Source organism: Channa argus, chromosome 19, assembly GCF_033026475.1.
Source record: "Channa argus isolate prfri chromosome 19, Channa argus male v1.0, whole genome shotgun sequence".
In the NCBI taxonomy this organism is placed as follows: domain Eukaryota; kingdom Metazoa; phylum Chordata; class Actinopteri; order Anabantiformes; family Channidae; genus Channa; species Channa argus.
In genome coordinates, this window is record NC_090215.1 from 58,226 (window position 1) to 79,601 (window position 21,376).

The 21,376-nt window shown below is 42.7% G+C and overlaps 16 non-coding genes across 16 annotated transcripts; all 16 read left to right on the forward strand.

Moving 5' to 3' along the window:
• Window positions 1-1,701: 1,701 nt before the first annotated feature.
• On the forward strand, window positions 1,702-1,773 carry trnag-ucc (transfer RNA glycine (anticodon UCC)). The gene has a single exon. It is a non-coding gene; the product is annotated as a tRNA-Gly (tRNA).
• A 404-nt stretch (window positions 1,774-2,177) lies between these two features.
• On the forward strand, window positions 2,178-2,249 carry trnaa-ugc (transfer RNA alanine (anticodon UGC)). The gene has a single exon. It is a non-coding gene; the product is annotated as a tRNA-Ala (tRNA).
• A 1,971-nt stretch (window positions 2,250-4,220) lies between these two features.
• Window positions 4,221-4,292, forward strand: trnag-ucc (transfer RNA glycine (anticodon UCC)). The gene has a single exon. It is a non-coding gene; the product is annotated as a tRNA-Gly (tRNA).
• A 404-nt stretch (window positions 4,293-4,696) lies between these two features.
• On the forward strand, window positions 4,697-4,768 carry trnaa-ugc (transfer RNA alanine (anticodon UGC)). The gene has a single exon. It is a non-coding gene; the product is annotated as a tRNA-Ala (tRNA).
• Window positions 4,769-6,739: 1,971 nt separating this feature from the next.
• On the forward strand, window positions 6,740-6,811 carry trnag-ucc (transfer RNA glycine (anticodon UCC)). Its single transcript has one exon. It is a non-coding gene; the product is annotated as a tRNA-Gly (tRNA).
• Window positions 6,812-7,215: 404 nt separating this feature from the next.
• Window positions 7,216-7,287, forward strand: trnaa-ugc (transfer RNA alanine (anticodon UGC)). Its single transcript has one exon. It is a non-coding gene; the product is annotated as a tRNA-Ala (tRNA).
• A 1,957-nt stretch (window positions 7,288-9,244) lies between these two features.
• trnag-ucc (transfer RNA glycine (anticodon UCC)) lies at window positions 9,245-9,316 on the forward strand. Its single transcript has one exon. It is a non-coding gene; the product is annotated as a tRNA-Gly (tRNA).
• A 404-nt stretch (window positions 9,317-9,720) lies between these two features.
• trnaa-ugc (transfer RNA alanine (anticodon UGC)) lies at window positions 9,721-9,792 on the forward strand. The gene has a single exon. It is a non-coding gene; the product is annotated as a tRNA-Ala (tRNA).
• Window positions 9,793-11,751: 1,959 nt separating this feature from the next.
• trnag-ucc (transfer RNA glycine (anticodon UCC)) lies at window positions 11,752-11,823 on the forward strand. Its single transcript has one exon. It is a non-coding gene; the product is annotated as a tRNA-Gly (tRNA).
• A 404-nt stretch (window positions 11,824-12,227) lies between these two features.
• trnaa-ugc (transfer RNA alanine (anticodon UGC)) lies at window positions 12,228-12,299 on the forward strand. The gene has a single exon. It is a non-coding gene; the product is annotated as a tRNA-Ala (tRNA).
• Window positions 12,300-14,271: 1,972 nt separating this feature from the next.
• Window positions 14,272-14,343, forward strand: trnag-ucc (transfer RNA glycine (anticodon UCC)). Its single transcript has one exon. It is a non-coding gene; the product is annotated as a tRNA-Gly (tRNA).
• Window positions 14,344-14,747: 404 nt separating this feature from the next.
• Window positions 14,748-14,819, forward strand: trnaa-ugc (transfer RNA alanine (anticodon UGC)). The gene has a single exon. It is a non-coding gene; the product is annotated as a tRNA-Ala (tRNA).
• A 1,957-nt stretch (window positions 14,820-16,776) lies between these two features.
• Window positions 16,777-16,848, forward strand: trnag-ucc (transfer RNA glycine (anticodon UCC)). The gene has a single exon. It is a non-coding gene; the product is annotated as a tRNA-Gly (tRNA).
• A 404-nt stretch (window positions 16,849-17,252) lies between these two features.
• Window positions 17,253-17,324, forward strand: trnaa-ugc (transfer RNA alanine (anticodon UGC)). Its single transcript has one exon. It is a non-coding gene; the product is annotated as a tRNA-Ala (tRNA).
• A 1,959-nt stretch (window positions 17,325-19,283) lies between these two features.
• Window positions 19,284-19,355, forward strand: trnag-ucc (transfer RNA glycine (anticodon UCC)). The gene has a single exon. It is a non-coding gene; the product is annotated as a tRNA-Gly (tRNA).
• Window positions 19,356-19,759: 404 nt separating this feature from the next.
• trnaa-ugc (transfer RNA alanine (anticodon UGC)) lies at window positions 19,760-19,831 on the forward strand. The gene has a single exon. It is a non-coding gene; the product is annotated as a tRNA-Ala (tRNA).
• Window positions 19,832-21,376: the final 1,545 nt, after the last annotated feature.

Sequence of the window (21,376 nt, forward strand, 5' to 3'; positions counted from 1 at the left end):
GGTTGAGGTTCATCTGGGTTTTCAAGTTGCAAAAATTTGAATGACTGTGCCTCCTTGTCTTCCAACTATGCCCAGCTAACTATTGCTCTACCCACTGCCAATTACCTGGATTACGTGTGTTGAGACAGTCACCAATTGGAAGAGAACATTATGCTTTGCCTTATCCCACCCCACCCTAAACTAAGATGCTATCTTTAAGCTCTGATTGGCTGAACAAACCTGATCCAGGTAGTAGGTATTGTGTACAGCCGAAATTGTCAGAAAACAAGCAAGACGAGGGTCCTTGACAACCAAGTCTGGGAATGCTTGCTTACGGGTATTTGAGACTGCTCTATTTCCACTTCCCATGTGATCTTAATCTGTCATGATGTTGGGGATGTAGCTCAGTGGTAGAGCGCATGCTTTGCATGTATGAGGGTTCAATCCCCGGTATCTCCATGTGCTTTAACTAAATGACAGTCTGTTTGTTTCTCACCTCAGAGTGGAAAATGAGTGGCTTGGGCTTACTTCATGACCGTTGCAAGGCAATGTGACTGGGTGCACTAGCCAACTATCTTTGAAACTAAAATGAAGTCCATTTAACATGACTTGCCTTCCATCTCCATGTACTTTTAAAAATGACAGTCTGTTTATATGTCACCTGTGAGAGAGCGGATCTGATTCAGGTTGAGGTTCATCCGGGTTTTCAAGTTGGAAAAATTTTCATGACTGATCAGTCAGAATCTTTACTGACTTCTACTGTATACTTTACCAATTTGATTTCTTAAGAGAATAAAAAAAAGGTGTGTTTGAGGTGGTGGTGGTATAGTGGTGAGCATAGCTCCCTCCCCAGCCGTTGACCACGGTTTGATTCCCTGCCCTTGCAGTTGTCTTCTGTTTAGCGATTTGAAATTTGTGTGATTTTTCGATACTTTAGAAATGTCAAAGTAAACATGTTTGTAGGGTAAAGAGAACAAGCTTTGATCAGGCTAAAGAAAATGCGCTAGGAAAAGAGTCAAGAGTTGTTGGCTTTAAACAATCACGGCTCTAAATGACCTTCATTCCATCGTTAGGTGTGGCCTCCTAATGATCGTCATCTTTCTGGGGATGTATGAAAGCCACTACAGCAATGGTGTCTGACACTGCTTACTCTGTTGGAGCGGGTCTTTACATGAACAAGTAGGGATCCAAGAGTCCTTGACAGCCAATTCTGCAAATTCTTCTTTAAAGGGATTGAAGACGGCTCTATTTCCTATTCCCATGTGTATGGCTTGCATTGGTGTGCAACCAGAGTTGTGGCTCAGTGGTAGATGGCATGTGTTGCATGTAGAAGGCCCTGGGATCAATCCCTGGCATCTCCACATGCTTTTAAAAATGCCAGTCTGTTTATTTCTCACTTGTGAGAGAGCGGATCTGATTCAGGTTGAGGTTGATCCGGGTTTTAAAGTTGCAATAAGTTTCATGAAAGAAGCTAATGTACTAAATCTATACTGTCAACGGTCAATGAATCTCTGCAACAAGCGCAGCATCTGAACCAATATTCAGCGCACTGCAGACAAGAGCCAACTATCTTTGAAACTTAACGAAACTCTTTCAACTAAAAACAAGTCCATTTGACATGACTTACCTTCCAGACCCGGATGACTGAGACTCTTTACTGACTTGTACTGTATACTCTACCGATTAGATTTTTTAAAAGAATGAAAATAAAGTGCTTTTGAAGCGATGGTGGTATAGTGGTGAGCATAGCTGCCTTCCAAGCAGTTGACCCGGGTTCGATTCCCGGCCATCGCAGTTGTCTTCTATTTAGCGATTTGAAAATTGTGCGGTCTTTCGGTACTTTCGAAATCTCAAAGTAAGCATCTTCTCTAGAGTGAAGAGATCAAACTTTGATCAGGATCAAGAAAATGCGCTAGGAAAAGAGTCAAGAGTTGTTGTTTTCAAACAATCACGGCTCTAAATGACCTTCATTCCATCGTTAAGTTTGGCCTCCTAATGATTGTCTTCTTCCTGGGGATGTATGAAAACCACTACAGCAATGGTGTCTGACACTGCTTACTCTGTTGGAGCGGGTCTTTACATGAACAAGTAGGGATCCGAGAGTCCTTGACAGCCAAATCTTCAAATGCTTCTTTAAAGGTGTTGAAGACGGCTCTTTTTCCTATTCCCATGTGTATGGCTTATGTGCCAGTGCAACTGGGGATGTAGCTCAGTGGTAGAGCGCATGCTTTGCATGTATGAGGCCCTGGGTTCAATCCCCAGCATCTCCACGTGCTTTAACAAAATGATAGTGTCTTTGTTTCTCAGCTGAGAGTGGAAAATAACTGACTTGGGCTTGCTTCATGACCATGGCAAGGCAATGTGACTGGGTGAACTAGCCAACTATCTTTGAGAACATTTTAAAGACAAAGAAGTCCGTTTGACATGACTTACCTGCCAGACCCTGGGATCAATCCCTGGGATCAATTCCTGGCATCTCCATGTACTTAAAAAATGACAGTCTGTTTATTTGACACCTGTGAGAGAGTGGATCTCATTCAGGTTGAGGTTCATCTGGGTTTTCAAGTTGCAAAAATTTGAATGACTGTGCCTCCTTGTCTTCCAACTATGCCCAGCTAACTATTGCTCTACCCACTGCCAATTACCTGGATTACGTGTGTTGAGACAGTCACCAATTGGAAGAGAACATTATGCTTTGCCTTATCCCACCCCACCCTAAACTAAGATGCTATCTTTAAGCTCTGATTGGCTGAACAAACCTGATCCAGGTAGTAGGTATTGTGTACAGCCGAAATTGTCAGAAAACAAGCAAGACGAGGGTCCTTGACAACCAAGTCTGGGAATGCTTGCTTACGGGTATTTGAGACTGCTCTATTTCCACTTCCCATGTGATCTTAATCTGTCATGATGTTGGGGATGTAGCTCAGTGGTAGAGCGCATGCTTTGCATGTATGAGGGTTCAATCCCCGGTATCTCCATGTGCTTTAACTAAATGACAGTCTGTTTGTTTCTCACCTCAGAGTGGAAAATGAGTGGCTTGGGCTTACTTCATGACCGTTGCAAGGCAATGTGACTGGGTGCACTAGCCAACTATCTTTGAAACTAAAATGAAGTCCATTTAACATGACTTGCCTTCCATCTCCATGTACTTTTAAAAATGACAGTCTGTTTATATGTCACCTGTGAGAGAGCGGATCTGATTCAGGTTGAGGTTCATCCGGGTTTTCAAGTTGGAAAAATTTTCATGACTGATCAGTCAGAATCTTTACTGACTTCTACTGTATACTTTACCAATTTGATTTCTTAAGAGAATAAAAAAAAGGTGTGTTTGAGGTGGTGGTGGTATAGTGGTGAGCATAGCTCCCTCCCCAGCCGTTGACCACGGTTTGATTCCCTGCCCTTGCAGTTGTCTTCTGTTTAGCGATTTGAAATTTGTGTGATTTTTCGATACTTTAGAAATGTCAAAGTAAACATGTTTGTAGGGTAAAGAGAACAAGCTTTGATCAGGCTAAAGAAAATGCGCTAGGAAAAGAGTCAAGAGTTGTTGGCTTTAAACAATCACGGCTCTAAATGACCTTCATTCCATCGTTAGGTGTGGCCTCCTAATGATCGTCATCTTTCTGGGGATGTATGAAAGCCACTACAGCAATGGTGTCTGACACTGCTTACTCTGTTGGAGCGGGTCTTTACATGAACAAGTAGGGATCCAAGAGTCCTTGACAGCCAATTCTGCAAATTCTTCTTTAAAGGGATTGAAGACGGCTCTATTTCCTATTCCCATGTGTATGGCTTGCATTGGTGTGCAACCAGAGTTGTGGCTCAGTGGTAGATGGCATGTGTTGCATGTAGAAGGCCCTGGGATCAATCCCTGGCATCTCCACATGCTTTTAAAAATGCCAGTCTGTTTATTTCTCACTTGTGAGAGAGCGGATCTGATTCAGGTTGAGGTTGATCCGGGTTTTAAAGTTGCAATAAGTTTCATGAAAGAAGCTAATGTACTAAATCTATACTGTCAACGGTCAATGAATCTCTGCAACAAGCGCAGCATCTGAACCAATATTCAGCGCACTGCAGACAAGAGCCAACTATCTTTGAAACTTAACGAAACTCTTTCAACTAAAAAGAAGTCCATTTGACATGACTTACCTTCCAGACCCGGATGACTGAGACTCTTTACTGACTTGTACTGTATACTCTACCGATTAGATTTTTTAAGGGAATGAAAATAAAATGCTTTTGAAGCGATGGTGGTATAGTGGTGAGCATAGCTGCCTTCCAAGCAGTTGACCCGGGTTCGATTCCCGGCCATCGCAGTTGTCTTCTATTTAGCGATTTGAAAATTATGCGGTCTTTCGGTACTTTCGAAATCTCAAAGTAAGCATCTTCTCTAGAGTGAAGAGATCAAACTTTGATCAGGATCAAGAAAATGCGCTAGGAAAAGAGTCAAGAGTTGTTGTTTTCAAACAATCACGGCTCTAAATGACCTTCATTCCATCGTTAAGTTTGGCCTCCTAATGATTGTCTTCTTCCTGGGGATGTATGAAAACCACTACAGCAATGGTGTCTGACACTGCTTACTCTGTTGGAGCGGGTCTTTACATGAACAAGTAGGGATCCGAGAGTCCTTGACAGCCAAATCTTCAAATGCTTCTTTAAAGGTGTTGAAGACGGCTCTTTTTCCTATTCCCATGTGTATGGCTTATGTGCCAGTGCAACTGGGGATGTAGCTCAGTGGTAGAGCGCATGCTTTGCATGTATGAGGCCCTGGGTTCAATCCCCAGCATCTCCACGTGCTTTAACAAAATGATAGTGTCTTTGTTTCTCAGCTGAGAGTGGAAAATAACTGACTTGGGCTTGCTTCATGACCATGGCAAGGCAATGTGACTGGGTGAACTAGCCAACTATCTTTGAGAACATTTTAAAGACAAAGAAGTCCATTTGACATGACTTACCTGCCAGACCCTGGGATCAATCCCTGGGATCAATTCCTGGCATCTCCATGTACTTAAAAAATGACAGTCTGTTTATTTGACACCTGTGAGAGAGTGGATCTCATTCAGGTTGAGGTTCATCTGGGTTTTCAAGTTGCAAAAATTTGAATGACTGTGCCTCCTTGTCTTCCAACTATGCCCAGCTAACTATTGCTCTACCCACTGCCAATTACCTGGATTACGTGTGTTGAGACAGTCACCAATTGGAAGAGAACATTATGCTTTGCCTTATCCCACCCCACCCTAAACTAAGATGCTATCTTTAAGCTCTGATTGGCTGAACAAACCTGATCCAGGTAGTAGGTATTGTGTACAGCCGAAATTGTCAGAAAACAAGCAAGACGAGGGTCCTTGACAACCAAGTCTGGGAATGCTTGCTTACGGGTATTTGAGACTGCTCTATTTCCACTTCCCATGTGATCTTAATCTGTCATGATGTTGGGGATGTAGCTCAGTGGTAGAGCGCATGCTTTGCATGTATGAGGGTTCAATCCCCGGTATCTCCATGTGCTTTAACTAAATGACAGTCTGTTTGTTTCTCACCTGAGAGTGGAAAATGAGTGGCTTGGGCTTACTTCATGACCGTTGCAAGGCAATGTGACTGGGTGCACTAGCCAACTATCTTTGAAACTAAAATGAAGTCCATTTAACATGACTTGCCTTCCATCTCCATGTACTTTTAAAAATGACAGTCTGTTTATATGTCACCTGTGAGAGAGCGGATCTGATTCAGGTTGAGGTTCATCCGGGTTTTCAAGTTGGAAAAATTTTCATGACTGATCAGTCAGAATCTTTACTGACTTCTACTGTATACTTTACCAATTTGATTTCTTAAGAGAATAAAAAAAAGGTGTGTTTGAGGTGGTGGTGGTATAGTGGTGAGCATAGCTCCCTCCCCAGCCGTTGACCACGGTTTGATTCCCTGCCCTTGCAGTTGTCTTCTGTTTAGCGATTTGAAATTTGTGTGATTTTTCGATACTTTAGAAATGTCAAAGTAAACATGTTTGTAGGGTAAAGAGAACAAGCTTTGATCAGGCTAAAGAAAATGCGCTAGGAAAAGAGTCAAGAGTTGTTGGCTTTAAACAATCACGGCTCTAAATGACCTTCATTCCATCGTTAGGTGTGGCCTCCTAATGATCGTCATCTTTCTGGGGATGTATGAAAGCCACTACAGCAATGGTGTCTGACACTGCTTACTCTGTTGGAGCGGGTCTTTACATGAACAAGTAGGGATCCAAGAGTCCTTGACAGCCAATTCTGCAAATTCTTCTTTAAAGGGATTGAAGACGGCTCTATTTCCTATTCCCATGTGTATGGCTTGCATTGGTGTGCAACCAGAGTTGTGGCTCAGTGGTAGATGGCATGTGTTGCATGTAGAAGGCCCTGGGATCAATCCCTGGCATCTCCACATGCTTTTAAAAATGCCAGTCTGTTTATTTCTCACTTGTGAGAGAGCGGATCTGATTCAGGTTGAGGTTGATCCGGGTTTTAAAGTTGCAATAAGTTTCATGAAAGAAGCTAATGTACTAAATCTATACTGTCAACGGTCAATGAATCTCTGCAACAAGCGCAGCATCTGAACCAATATTCAGCGCACTGCAGACAAGAGCCAACTATCTTTGAAACTTAACGAAACTCTTTCAACTAAAAACAAGTCCATTTGACATGACTTACCTTCCAGACCCGGATGACTGAGACTCTTTACTGACTTGTACTGTATACTCTACCGATTAGATTTTTTAAAAGAATGAAAATAAAGTGCTTTTGAAGCGATGGTGGTATAGTGGTGAGCATAGCTGCCTTCCAAGCAGTTGACCCGGGTTCGATTCCCGGCCATCGCAGTTGTCTTCTATTTAGCGATTTGAAAATTGTGCGGTCTTTCGGTACTTTCGAAATCTCAAAGTAAGCATCTTCTCTAGAGTGAAGAGATCAAACTTTGATCAGGATCAAGAAAATGCGCTAGGAAAAGAGTCAAGAGTTGTTGTTTTCAAACAATCACGGCTCTAAATGACCTTCATTCCATCGTTAAGTTTGGCCTCCTAATGATTGTCATCTTCCTGGGGATGTATGAAAACCACTACAGCAATGGTGTCTGACACTGCTTACTCTGTTGGAGCGGGTCTTTACATGAACAAGTAGGGATCCGAGAGTCCTTGACAGCCAAATCTGCAAATGCTTCTTTAAAGGTGTTGAAGACGGCTCTTTTTCCTATTCCCATGTGTATGGCTTATGTGCCAGTGCAACTGGGGATGTAGCTCAGTGGTAGAGCGCATGCTTTGCATGTATGAGGCCCTGGGTTCAATCCCCAGCATCTCCACGTGCATTAACAAAATGATAGTGTCTTTGTTTCTCAGCTAAGAGTGGAAAACAACTGGCTTGGGTTTACTTCATGACCATGGCAAGGCAATGTGACTGGGTGAACTAGCCAACTATCTTTGAGAACATTTTAACGACAAAGAAGTCCGTTTGACATGACTTACCTGCTAGACCCTGGGATCAATTCCTGGCATCTCCATGTACTTAAAAAATGACAGTCTGTTTATTCGACACCTGTGAGAGAGTGGATCTCATTCAGGTTGAGGTTCATCCGGGTTTTCAAATTGCAAAAATTTGAATGACTGTGCCTCCTTGTCTTCCAACTATGCCCAGCTACCTATTGCTCTACCCACTGCCAATTACCTGGATTACGTGTGTTGAGACAGTCACCAATTGGAAGAGAACATTATGCTTTGCCTTATCCCACCCCACCCTAAACTAAGATTCTATCTTTAAGCTCTGATTGGCTGAACAAACCTGATCCAGGTAGTAGGTATTGTGTACAGCCGAAATTGTCAGAAAACAAGCAAGACGAGGGTCCTTGACAACCAAGTCTGGGAATGCTTGCTTACGGGTATTTGAGACTGCTCTATTTCCACTTCCCATGTGATCTTAATCTGTCATGATGTTGTGGATGTAGCTCAGTGGTAGAGCGCATGCTTTGCATGTATGAGGGTTCAATCCCCGGTATCTCCATGTGCTTTAACTAAATGACAGTCTGTTTGTTTCTCACCTGAGAGTGGAAAATGAGTGGCTTGGGCTTACTTCATGACCGTTGCAAGGCAATGTGACTGGGTGCACTAGCCAACTATCTTTGAAACTAAAATGAAGTCCATTTAACATGACTTGCCTTCCATCTCCATGTACTTTTAAAAATGACAGCTGTTTATATGTCACCTGTGAGAGAGCGGATCTGATTCAGGTTGAGGTTCATCCGGGTTTTCAAGTTGGAAAAATTTTCATGACTGATCAGTCAGAATCTTTACTGACTTGTACTGTATACTTTACCAATTTGATTTCTTAAGAGAATTAAAAAAAGGTGCGTTTGAAGTGGTGGTGGTATAGTGGTGAGCATAGCTCCCTCCCCAGCCGTTGACCACGGTTTGATTCCCTGCCCTTGCAGTTGTCTTCTGGTTAGCGATTTGAAATTTGTGTGTTTTTTCGATACTTTAGAAATGTCAAAGTAAACATGTTTGTAGGGTAAAGAGAACAAGTTTTGATCAGGCTAAAGAAAATGCGCTAGGAAAAGAGTCAAGAGTTGTTGGCTTTAAACAATCACGGCTCTAAAGGACCTTCATTCCATCGTTAGGTGTGGCCTCCTAATGATCGTCATCTTCCTGGGGATGTATGAAAGCCACTACAGCAATGGTGTCTGACACTGCTTACTCTGTTGGAGCAGGTCTTTACATGAACAAGTGGGGATCCGAGAGTCCTTGACAGCCAAATATGCAAATTCTTCTTTAAAGGGATTGAAGACGGCTCTATTTCCTATTCCCATGTGTATGGCGTGCATTGGTGTGCAACCAGAGATGTAGCTCAGTGGTAGATGGCATGTGTTGCATGTAGAAGGCCTTGGGATCAATCCCTGGCATCTCCACATGCTTTTAAAAATGCCAGTCTTTTTATTTCTCACTTGTGAGAGAGCGGATCTGATTCAGGTTGAGGTTGATCTGGGTTTTAAAGTTGCAATAAGTTTCATGAAAGAAGCTAATGTACTAAATCTATACTGTCAACGGTCAATGAATCTCTGCAACAAGCGCAGCATCTGAACCAATATTCAGCGCACTGCAGACAAGAGCCAACTATCTTTGAAACTTAACGAAACTCTTTCAACTAAAAAGAAGTCCATTTGACATGACTTACCTTCCAGACCCAGATGACTGAAACTCTTTACTGACTTGTACTGTATACTCTACCGATTAGATTTTTTAAGAGAATGAAAATAAAATGCTTTTGAAGCAATGGTGGTATAGTGGTGAGCATAGCTGCCTTCCAAGCAGTTGACCCGGGTTCGATTCCCGGCCATCGTAGTTGTCTTCTATTTAGCGATTTGAAAATTGTGCGGTCTTTCGGTACTTTCGAAATCTCAAAGTAAGCATCTTCTCTAGAGTGAAGAGATCAAACTTTGATCAGGATCAAGAAAATGCGCTAGGAAAAGAGTCAAGAGTTGTTGTTTTCAAACAATCACGGCTCTAAATGACCTTCATTCCATCGTTAAGTTTGGCCTCCTAATGATTGTCATCTTCCTGGGGATGTATGAAAACCACTACAGCAATGGTGTCTGACACTGCTTACTCTGTTGGAGCGGGTCTTTACATGAAGAAGTAGGGATCCGAGAGTCCTTGACAGCCAAATCTGCAAATGCTTCTTTAAAGGCGTTGAAGACGGCTCTTTTTCCTATTCCCATGTGTATGGCTTATGTGCCAGTGCAACTGGGGATGTAGCTCAGTGGTAGAGCGCATGCTTTGCATGTATGAGGCCCTGGGTTCAATCCCCAGCATCTCCACGTGCTTTAACAAAATGATAGTGTCTTTGTTTCTCAGCTGAGAGTGGAAAATAACTGACTTGGGCTTGCTTCATGACCATGGCAAGGCAATGTGACTGGGTGAACTAGCCAACTATCTTTGAGAACATTTCAACGACAAAGAAGTCCATTTGAAGTGACTTACCTGCCAGACCCTGGGATCAATTCCTGGCATCTCCATGTACTTAAAAAATGACAGTCTGTTTATTCGACACCTGTGAGAGAGTGGATCTCATTCAGGCTGAGGTTCATCCGGGTTTTCAAGTTGCAAAAATTTGAATGACTGCGCCTCCTTGTCTTCCAACTATGCCCAGCTAACTATTGCTCTACCCACTGCCAATTACCTGGATTACGTGTGTTGAGACAGTCACCAATTGGAAGAGAACATTATGCTTTGCCTTATCCCACCCCACCCTAAACTAAGATGCTATCTTTAAGCTCTGATTGGCTGAACAAACCTGATCCAGGTAGTAGGTATTGTGTACAGCCGAAATTGTCAGAAAACAAGCAAGACGAGGGTCCTTGACAACCAAGTCTGGGAATGCTTGCTTACGGGTATTTGAGACTGCTCTATTTCCACTTCCCATGTGATCTTAATCTGTCATGATGTTGGGGATGTAGCTCAGTGGTAGAGCGCATGCTTTGCATGTATGAGGGTTCAATCCCCGGTATCTCCATGTGCTTTAACTAAATGACAGTCTGTTTGTTTCTCACCTGAGAGTGGAAAATGAGTGTCTTGGGCTTACTTCATGACCGTTGCAAGGCAATGTGACTGGGTGCACTAGCCAACTATCTTTGAAACTAAAATGAAGTCCATTTACCTTTGACTTGCCTTCCATCTCCATGTACTTTTAAAAATGACAGTCTGTTTATATGTCACCTGTGAGAGAGCGGATCTGATTCAGGTTGAGGTTCATCCGGGTTTTCAAGTTGGAAAAATTTTCATGACTGATCAGTCAGAATCTTTACTGACTTGTACTGTATACTTTACCAATTTGATTTCTTAAGAGAATTAAAAAAAGGTGCGTTTGAAGTGGTGGTGGTATAGTGGTGAGCATAGCTCCCTCCCCAGCCGTTGACCACGGTTTGATTCCCTGCCCTTGCAGTTGTCTTCTGTTTAGCGATTTGAAATTTGTGTGGTTTTTCGATACTTTAGAAATGTCAAAGTAAACATGTTTGTAGGGTAAAGAGAACAAGCTTTGATCAGGCTAAAGAAAATGCGCTAGGAAAAGAGTCAAGAGTTGTTGGCTTTAAACAATCACGGCTCTAAAGGACCTTCATTCAATCGTTAGGTGTGGCCTCCTAATGATCGTCATCTTCCTGGGGATGTATGAAAGCCACTACAGCAATGGAGTCTGACACTGCTTACTCTGTTGGAGCAGGTCTTTACATGAACAAGTGGGGATCCGAGAGTCCTTGACAGCCAAATCTGCAAATTCTTCTTTAAAGGGATTGAAGACGGCTCTATTTCCTATTCCCATGTGTATGGCTTGCATTGGTGTGCAACCAGAGTTGTATCTCAGTGGTACATGGCATGTGTTGCATGTAGAAGGCCCTGGGATTAATCCCTGGCATCTCCACATGCTTTTAAAAATGCCAGTCTGTTTATTTCTCACTTGTGAGAGAGCAGATCTGATTCAGGTTGAGGTTGATCCGGGTTTTAAAGTTGCAATAAGTTTCATGAAAGAAGCTAATGTACTAAATCTATACTGTCAACGGTCAATGAATCTCTGCAACAAGCGCAGCATCTGAACCAATATTCAGCGCACTGCAGACAAGAGCCAACTATCTTTGAAACTTAACGAAACTCTTTCAACTAAAAAGAAGTCCATTTGACATGACTTACCTTCCAGACCCGGATGACTGAGACTCTTTACTGACTTGTACTGTATACTCTACCGATTAGATTTTTTAAGGGAATGAAAATAAAATGCTTTTGAAGCGATGGTGGTATAGTGGTGAGCATAGCTGCCTTCCAAGCAGTTGACCCGGGTTCGATTCCCGGCCATCGCAGTTGTCTTCTATTTAGCGATTTGAAAATTGTGCGGTCTTTCGGTACTTTCGAAATCTCAAAGTAAGCATCTTCTCTAGAGTGAAGAGATCAAAATGTGATCAGGATCAAGAAAATGCGCTAGGAAAAGAGTCAAGAGTTGTTGTTTTCAAACAATCACGGCTCTAAATGACCTTCATTCCATCGTTAAGTTTGGCCTCCTAATGATTGTCATCTTCCTGGGGATGTATGAAAACCACTACAGCAATGGTGTCTGACACTGCTTACTCTGTTGGAACGGGTCTTTACATGAACAAGTAGGGATCCGAGAGTCCTTGACAGCCAAATCTGCAAATGCTTCTTTAAAGGTGTTGAAGACGGCTCTTTTTCCTATTCCCATGTGTATGGCTTATGTGCCAGTGCAACTGGGGATGTAGCTCAGTGGTAGAGCGCATGCTTTGCATGTATGAGGCCCTGGGTTCAATCCCCAGCATCTCCACGTGCTTTAACAAAATGATAGTGTCTTTGTTTCTCAGCTGAGAGTGGAAAATAACTGACTTGGGCTTGCTTCATGACCATGGCAAGGCAATGTGACTGGGTGAACTAGCCAACTATCTTTGAGAACATTTTAAAGACAAAGAAGTCCATTTGACATGACTTACCTGCCAGACCCTGGGATCAATCCCTGGGATCAATTCCTGGCATCTCCATGTACTTAAAAAATGACAGTCTGTTTATTTGACACCTGTGAGAGAGTGGATCTCATTCAGGTTGAGGTTCATCTGGGTTTTCAAGTTGCAAAAATTTGAATGACTGTGCCTCCTTGTCTTCCAACTATGCCCAGCTAACTATTGCTCTACCCACTGCCAATTACCTGGATTACGTGTGTTGAGACAGTCACCAATTGGAAGAGAACATTATGCTTTGCCTTATCCCACCCCACCCTAAACTAAGATGCTATCTTTAAGCTCTGATTGGCTGAACAAACCTGATCCAGGTAGTAGGTATTGTGTACAGCCGAAATTGTCAGAAAACAAGCAAGACGAGGGTCCTTGACAACCAAGTCTGGGAATGCTTGCTTACGGGTATTTGAGACTGCTCTATTTCCACTTCCCATGTGATCTTAATCTGTCATGATGTTGGGGATGTAGCTCAGTGGTAGAGCGCATGCTTTGCATGTATGAGGGTTCAATCCCCGGTATCTCCATGTGCTTTAACTAAATGACAGTCTGTTTGTTTCTCACCTGAGAGTGGAAAATGAGTGTCTTGGGCTTACTTCATGACCGTTGCAAGGCAATGTGACTGGGTGCACTAGCCAACTATCTTTGAAACTAAAATGAAGTCCATTTACCTTTGACTTGCCTTCCATCTCCATGTACTTTTAAAAATGACAGTCTGTTTATATGTCACCTGTGAGAGAGCGGATCTGATTCAGGTTGAGGTTCATCCGGGTTTTCAAGTTGGAAAAATTTTCATGACTGATCAGTCAGAATCTTTACTGACTTGTACTGTATACTTTACCAATTTGATTTCTTAAGAGAATTAAAAAAAGGTGCGTTTGAAGTGGTGGTGGTATAGTGGTGAGCATAGCTCCCTCCCCAGCCGTTGACCACGGTTTGATTCCCTGCCCTTGCAGTTGTCTTCTGTTTAGCGATTTGAAATTTGTGTGGTTTTTCGATACTTTAGAAATGTCAAAGTAAACATGTTTGTAGGGTAAAGAGAACAAGCTTTGATCAGGCTAAAGAAAATGCGCTAGGAAAAGAGTCAAGAGTTGTTGGCTTTAAACAATCACGGCTCTAAAGGACCTTCATTCAATCGTTAGGTGTGGCCTCCTAATGATCGTCATCTTCCTGGGGATGTATGAAAGCCACTACAGCAATGGAGTCTGACACTGCTTACTCTGTTGGAGCAGGTCTTTACATGAACAAGTGGGGATCCGAGAGTCCTTGACAGCCAAATCTGCAAATTCTTCTTTAAAGGGATTGAAGACGGCTCTATTTCCTATTCCCATGTGTATGGCTTGCATTGGTGTGCAACCAGAGTTGTATCTCAGTGGTACATGGCATGTGTTGCATGTAGAAGGCCCTGGGATTAATCCCTGGCATCTCCACATGCTTTTAAAAATGCCAGTCTGTTTATTTCTCACTTGTGAGAGAGCGGATCTGATTCAGGTTGAGGTTGATCCGGGTTTTAAAGTTGCAATAAGTTTCATGAAAGAAGCTAATGTACTAAATCTATACTGTCAACGGTCAATGAATCTCTGCAACAAGCGCAGCATCTGAACCAATATTCAGCGCACTGCAGACAAGAGCCAACTATCTTTGAAACTTAACGAAACTCTTTCAACTAAAAAGAAGTCCATTTGACATGACTTACCTTCCAGACCCGGATGACTGAGACTCTTTACTGACTTGTACTGTATACTCTACCGATTAGATTTTTTAAGGGAATGAAAATAAAATGCTTTTGAAGCGATGGTGGTATAGTGGTGAGCATAGCTGCCTTCCAAGCAGTTGACCCGGGTTCGATTCCCGGCCATCGCAGTTGTCTTCTATTTAGCGATTTGAAAATTGTGCGGTCTTTCGGTACTTTCGAAATCTCAAAGTAAGCATCTTCTCTAGAGTGAAGAGATCAAAATGTGATCAGGATCAAGAAAATGCGCTAGGAAAAGAGTCAAGAGTTGTTGTTTTCAAACAATCACGGCTCTAAATGACCTTCATTCCATCGTTAAGTTTGGCCTCCTAATGATTGTCATCTTCCTGGGGATGTATGAAAACCACTACAGCAATGGTGTCTGACACTGCTTACTCTGTTGGAACGGGTCTTTACATGAACAAGTAGGGATCCGAGAGTCCTTGACAGCCAAATCTGCAAATGCTTCTTTAAAGGTGTTGAAGACGGCTCTTTTTCCTATTCCCATGTGTATGGCTTATGTGCCAGTGCAACTGGGGATGTAGCTCAGTGGTAGAGCGCATGCTTTGCATGTATGAGGCCCTGGGTTCAATCCCCAGCATCTCCACGTGCTTTAACAAAACGATAGTGGCTTTGTTTCTCAGCTGAGAGTGGAAAATAACTGACTTGGGCTTGCTTCATGACCATGGCAAGGCAATGTGACTGGGTGAACTAGCCAACTATCTTTGAGAACATTTCAATGACAAAGAAGTCCATTTGACATGACTTACCTGCCAGACCCTGGGATCAATTCCTGGCATCTCCATGTACTTAAAAAATGACAGTCTGTTTATTTGACACTTGTGAGAGAGTGGATCTCATTCAGGCTGAGGTTCATCCGGGTTTTCAAGTTGCAAAAATTTGAATGACTGTGCCTCCTTGTCTTCCAACTATGCCCAGCTAACTATTGCTCTACCCACTGCCAATTACCTGGATTACGTGTGCTGAGACAGTCACCAATTGGAAGAGAACATTATGCTTTGCCTTATCCCACCCCACCCTAAACTAAGATGCTATCTTTAAGCTCTGATTGGCTGTACAAACCTGATCCAGGTAGTAGGTATTGTGTACAGCCGAAATTGTCAGAAAACAAGCAAGACGAGGGTCCTTGACAACCAAGTCTGGGAATGCTTGCTTACGCGTATTTGAGACTGCTCTATTTCCACTTCCCATGTGATCTTAATCTGTCATGATGTTGGGGATGTAGCTCAGTGGTAGAGCGCATGCTTTGCATGTATGAGGGTTCAATCCCTGGTATCTCCATGATCTTTAACTAAATGACAGTCTGTTTGTTTCTCACGTGAGAGTGGAAAATGAGTGGCTTGGGCTTACTTCATGACCGTTGCAAGGCAATGTGACTGGGTGCACTAGCCAACTATCTTTGAAACTAAAATGAAGTCCATTTAACATGACTTGCCTTCCATCTCCATGTACTTTTAAAAATGACAGTCTGTTTATATGTCACCTGTGAGAGAGCGGATCTGATTCAGGTTGAGGTTCATCCGGGTTTTCAAGTTGGAAAAATTTTCATGACTGATCAGTCAGAATCTTTACTGACTTGTACTGTATACTTTACCAATTTGATTTCTTAAGAGAATAAAAAAAGGTGCGTTTGAAGTGGTGGTGGTATAGTGGTGAGCATAGCTCCCTCCCCAGCCGTTGACCACGGTTTGATTCCCTGCCCTTGCAGTTGTCTTCTGTTTAGCGATTTGAAATTTGTGTGGTTTTTCGATACTTTAGAAATGTCAAAGTAAACATGTTTGTAGGGTAAAGAGAACAAGCTTTGATCAGGCTAAAGAAAATGCGCTAGGAAAAGAGTCAAGAGTTGTTGGCTTTAAACAATCACGGCTCTAAATGACCTTCATTCCATCGTTAGGTGTGGCCTCCTAATGATCGTCATCTTTCTGGGGATGTATGAAAGCCACTACAGCAATGGTGTCTGACACTGCTTACTCTGTTGGAGCGGGTCTTTACATGAACAAGTAGGGATCCAAGAGTCCTTGACAGCCAATTCTGCAAATTCTTCTTTAAAGGGATTGAAGACGGCTCTATTTCCTATTCCCATGTGTATGGCTTGCATTGGTGTGCAACCAGAGTTGTGGCTCAGTGGTAGATGGCATGTGTTGCATGTAGAAGGCCCTGGGATCAATCCCTGGCATCTCCACATGCTTTTAAAAATGCCAGTCTGTTTATTTCTCACTTGTGAGAGAGCGGATCTGATTCAGGTTGAGGTTGATCCGGGTTTTAAAGTTGCAATAAGTTTCATGAAAGAAGCTAATGTACTAAATCTATACTGTCAACGGTCAATGAATCTCTGCAACAAGCGCAGCATCTGAACCAATATTCAGCGCACTGCAGACAAGAGCCAACTATCTTTGAAACTTAACGAAACTCTTTCAACTAAAAAGAAGTCCATTTGACATGACTTACCTTCCAGACCCGGATGACTGAGACTCATTACCGACTTGTACTGTATACTCTACCGATTAGATTTTTTAAGAAAATGAAAATAAAATGCTTTTGAAGCGATGGTGGTATAGTGGTGAGCATAGCTACCTTCCAAGCAGTTGACCCGGGTTCGATTCCCGGCCATCGCAGTTGTCTTCTATTTAGCGATTTGAAAATTATGCGGTCTTTCGGTACTTTCGAAATCTCAAAGTAAGCATCTTCTCTAGAGTGAAGAGATCAAACTTTGATCAGGATCAAAAAAATGCGCTAGGAAAAGAGTCAAGAGTTGTTGTTTTCAAACAATCACGGCTCTAAATGACCTTCATTCCATCGTTAAGTTTGGCCTCCTAATGATTGTCTTCTTCCTGGGGATGTATGAAAACCACTACAGCAATGGTGTCTGACACTGCTTACTTCTTTGGAGCGGGTCTTTACATGAACAAGTAGGGATCCGAGAGTCCTTGACAGCCAAATCTGCAAATGCTTCTTTAAAGGTGTTGAAGACGGCTCTTTTTCCTATTCCCATGTGTATGGCTTATGTGCCAGTGCAACTGGGGATGTAGCTCAGTGGTAGAGCGCATGCTTTGCATGTATGAGGCCCTGGGTTCAATCCCCAGCATCTCCACGTGCTTTAACAAAATGATAGTGTCTTTGTTTCTCAGCTGAGAGTGGAAAATAACTGACTTGGGCTTGCTTCATGACCATGGCAAGGCAATGTGACTGGGTGAACTAGCCAATTATCTTTGAGAACATTTTAACGACAAAGAAGTCCATTTGACATGACTTACCTGCCAGACCCTGGAATCAATTCCTGGCATCTCCATGTACTTAAAAAATGACAGTCTGTTTATTCGACACTTGTGAGAGAGTGGATCTCATTCAGTCTGAGGTTCATCCGGGTTTTAAAGTTGCAAAAATTTGAATGACTGTGCCTCCTTGTCTTCCAACTATGCCCAGCTAACTATTGCTCTACCCACTGCCAATTACCTGGATTACGTGTGTTGAGACAGTCACCAATTGGAAGAGAACATTATGCTTTGCCTTATCCCACCCCACCCTAAACTAAGATTCTATCTTTAAGCTCTGATTGGCTGAACAAACCTGATCCAGGTAGTAGGTATTGTGTACAGCCGAAATTGTCAGAAAACAAGCAAGACGAGGGTCCTTGACAACCAAGTCTGGGAATGCTTGCTTACGGGTATTTGAGACTGCTCTATTTCCACTTCCCATGTGATCTTAATCTGTCATGATGTTGTGGATGTAGCTCAGTGGTAGAGCGCATGCTTTGCATGTATGAGGGTTCAATCCCCGGTATCTCCATGTGCTTTAACTAAATGACAGTCTGTTTGTTTCTCACCTGAGAGTGGAAAATGAGTGTCTTGGGCTTACTTCATGACCGTTGCAAGGCAATGTGACTGGGTGCACTAGCCAACTATCTTTGAAACTAAAATGAAGTCCATTTACTGTTGACTTGCCTTCCATCTCCATGTACTTTTAAAAATGACAGTCTGTTTATATGTCACCTGTGAGAGAGCGGATCTGATTCAGGTTGAGGTTCATCCGGGTTTTCAAGTTGGAAAAAGTTTCATGACTGATCAGTCAGAATCTTTACTGACTTGTACTGTATACTCTACCGATTAGATTTTTTAAGGGAATGAAAATAAAATGCTTTTGAAGCGATGGTGGTATAGTGGTGAGCATAGCTGGCTTCCAAGCAGTTGACCACGGTTTGATTCCCTGCCCTTGCAGTTGTCTTCTGTTTAGCGATTTGAAATTTGTGTGGTTTTTCGATACTTTAGAAATGTCAAAGTAAACATGTTTGTAGGGTAAAGAGAACAAGCTTTGATCAGGCTAAAGAAAATGCGCTAGGAAAAGAGTCAAGAGTTGTTGGCTTTAAACAATCACGGCTCTAAAGGACCTTCATTCAATCGTTAGGTGTGGCCTCCTAATGATCGTCATCTTCCTGGGGATGTATGAAAGCCACTACAGCAATGGAGTCTGACACTGCTTACTCTGTTGGAGCAGGTCTTTACATGAACAAGTGGGGATCCGAGAGTCCTTGACAGCCAAATCTGCAAATTCTTCTTTAAAGTGATTGAAGACGGCTCTATTTCCTATTCCCATGTGTATGGCTTGCATTGGTGTGCAACCAGAGTTGTATCTCAGTGGTACATGGCATGTGTTGCATGTAGAAGGCCCTGGGATTAATCCCTGGCATCTCCACATGCTTTTAAAAATGCCAGTCTGTTTATTTCTCACTTGTGAGAGAGCGGATCTGATTCAGGTTGAGGTTGATCCGGGTTTTAAAGTTGCAATAAGTTTCATGAAAGAAGCTAATGTACTAAATCTATACTGTCAACGGTCAATGAATCTCTGCAACAAGCGCAGCATCTGAACCAATATTCAGCGCACTGCAGACAAGAGCCAACTATCTTTGAAACTTAACGAAACTCTTTCAACTAAAAAGAAGTCCATTTGACATGACTTACCTTCCAGACCCGGATGACTGAGACTCTTTACTGACTTGTACTGTATACTCTACCGATTAGATTTTTTAAGGGAATGAAAATAAAATGCTTTTGAAGCGATGGTGGTATAGTGGTGAGCATAGCTGCCTTCCAAGCAGTTGACCCGGGTTCGATTCCCGGCCATCGCAGTTGTCTTCTATTTAGCGATTTGAAAATTGTGCGGTCTTTCGGTACTTTCGAAATCTCAAAGTAAGCATCTTCTCTAGAGTGAAGAGATCAAAATGTGATCAGGATCAAGAAAATGCGCTAGGAAAAGAGTCAAGAGTTGTTGTTTTCAAACAATCACGGCTCTAAATGACCTTCATTCCATCGTTAAGTTTGGCCTCCTAATGATTGTCATCTTCCTGGGGATGTATGAAAACCACTACAGCAATGGTGTCTGACACTGCTTACTCTGTTGGAACGGGTCTTTACATGAACAAGTAGGGATCCGAGAGTCCTTGACAGCCAAATCTGCAAATGCTTCTTTAAAGGTGTTGAAGACGGCTCTTTTTCCTATTCCCATGTGTATGGCTTATGTGCCAGTGCAACTGGGGATGTAGCTCAGTGGTAGAGCGCATGCTTTGCATGTATGAGGCCCTGGGTTCAATCCCCAGCATCTCCACGTGCTTTAACAAAACGATAGTGGCTTTGTTTCTCAGCTGAGAGTGGAAAATAACTGACTTGGGCTTGCTTCATGACCATGGCAAGGCAATGTGACTGGGTGAACTAGCCAACTATCTTTGAGAACATTTCAATGACAAAGAAGTCCATTTGACATGACTTACCTGCCAGACCCTGGGATCAATTCCTGGCATCTCCATGTACTTAAAAAATGACAGTCTGTTTATTCGACACTTGTGAGAGAGTGGATCTCATTCAGGCTGAGGTTCATCCGGGTTTTCAAGTTGCAAAAATTTGAATGACTGTGCCTCCTTGTCTTCCAACTATGCCCAGCTAACTATTGCTCTACCCACTGCCAATTACCTGGATTACGTGTGCTGAGACAGTCACCAATTGGAAGAGAACATTATGCTTTGCCTTATCCCACCCCACCCTAAACTAAGATGCTATCTTTAAGCTCTGATTGGCTGTACAAACCTGATCCAGGTAGTAGGTATTGTGTACAGCCGAAATTGTCAGAAAACAAGCAAGACGAGGGTCCTTGACAACCAAGTCTGGGAATGCTTGCTTACGCGTATTTGAGACTGCTCTATTTCCACTTCCCATGTGATCTTAATCTGTCATGATGTTGGGGATGTAGCTCAGTGGTAGAGCGCATGCTTTGCATGTATGAGGGTTCAATCCCTGGTATCTCCATGATCTTTAACTAAATGACAGTCTGTTTGTTTCTCACGTGAGAGTGGAAAATGAGTGGCTTGGGCTTACTTCATGACCGTTGCAAGGCAATGTGACTGGGTGCACTAGCCAACTATCTTTGAAACTAAAATGAAGTCCATTTAACATGACTTGCCTTCCATCTCCATGTACTTTTAAAAATGACAGTCTGTTTATATGTCACCTGTGAGAGAGCGGATCTGATTCAGGTTGAGGTTCATCCGGGTTTTCAAGTTGGAAAAATTTTCATGACTGATCAGTCAGAATCTTTACTGACTTGTACTGTATACTTTACCAATTTGATTTCTTAAGAGAATAAAAAAAGGTGCGTTTGAAGTGGTGGTGGTATAGTGGTGAGCATAGCTCCCTCCCCAGCCGTTGACCACGGTTTGATTCCCTGCCCTTGCAGTTGTCTTCTGTTTAGCGATTTGAAATTTGTGTGGTTTTTCGATACTTTAGAAATGTCAAAGTAAACATGTTTGTAGGGTAAAGAGAACAAGCTTTGATCAGGCTAAAGAAAATGCGCTAGGAAAAGAGTCAAGAGTTGTTGGCTTTAAACAATCACGGCTCTAAATGACCTTCATTCCATCGTTAGGTGTGGCCTCCTAATGATCGTCATCTTTCTGGGGATGTATGAAAGCCACTACAGCAATGGTGTCTGACACTGCTTACTCTGTTGGAGCGGGTCTTTACATGAACAAGTAGGGATCCAAGAGTCCTTGACAGCCAATTCTGCAAATTCTTCTTTAAAGGGATTGAAGACGGCTCTATTTCCTATTCCCATGTGTATGGCTTGCATTGGTGTGCAACCAGAGTTGTGGCTCAGTGGTAG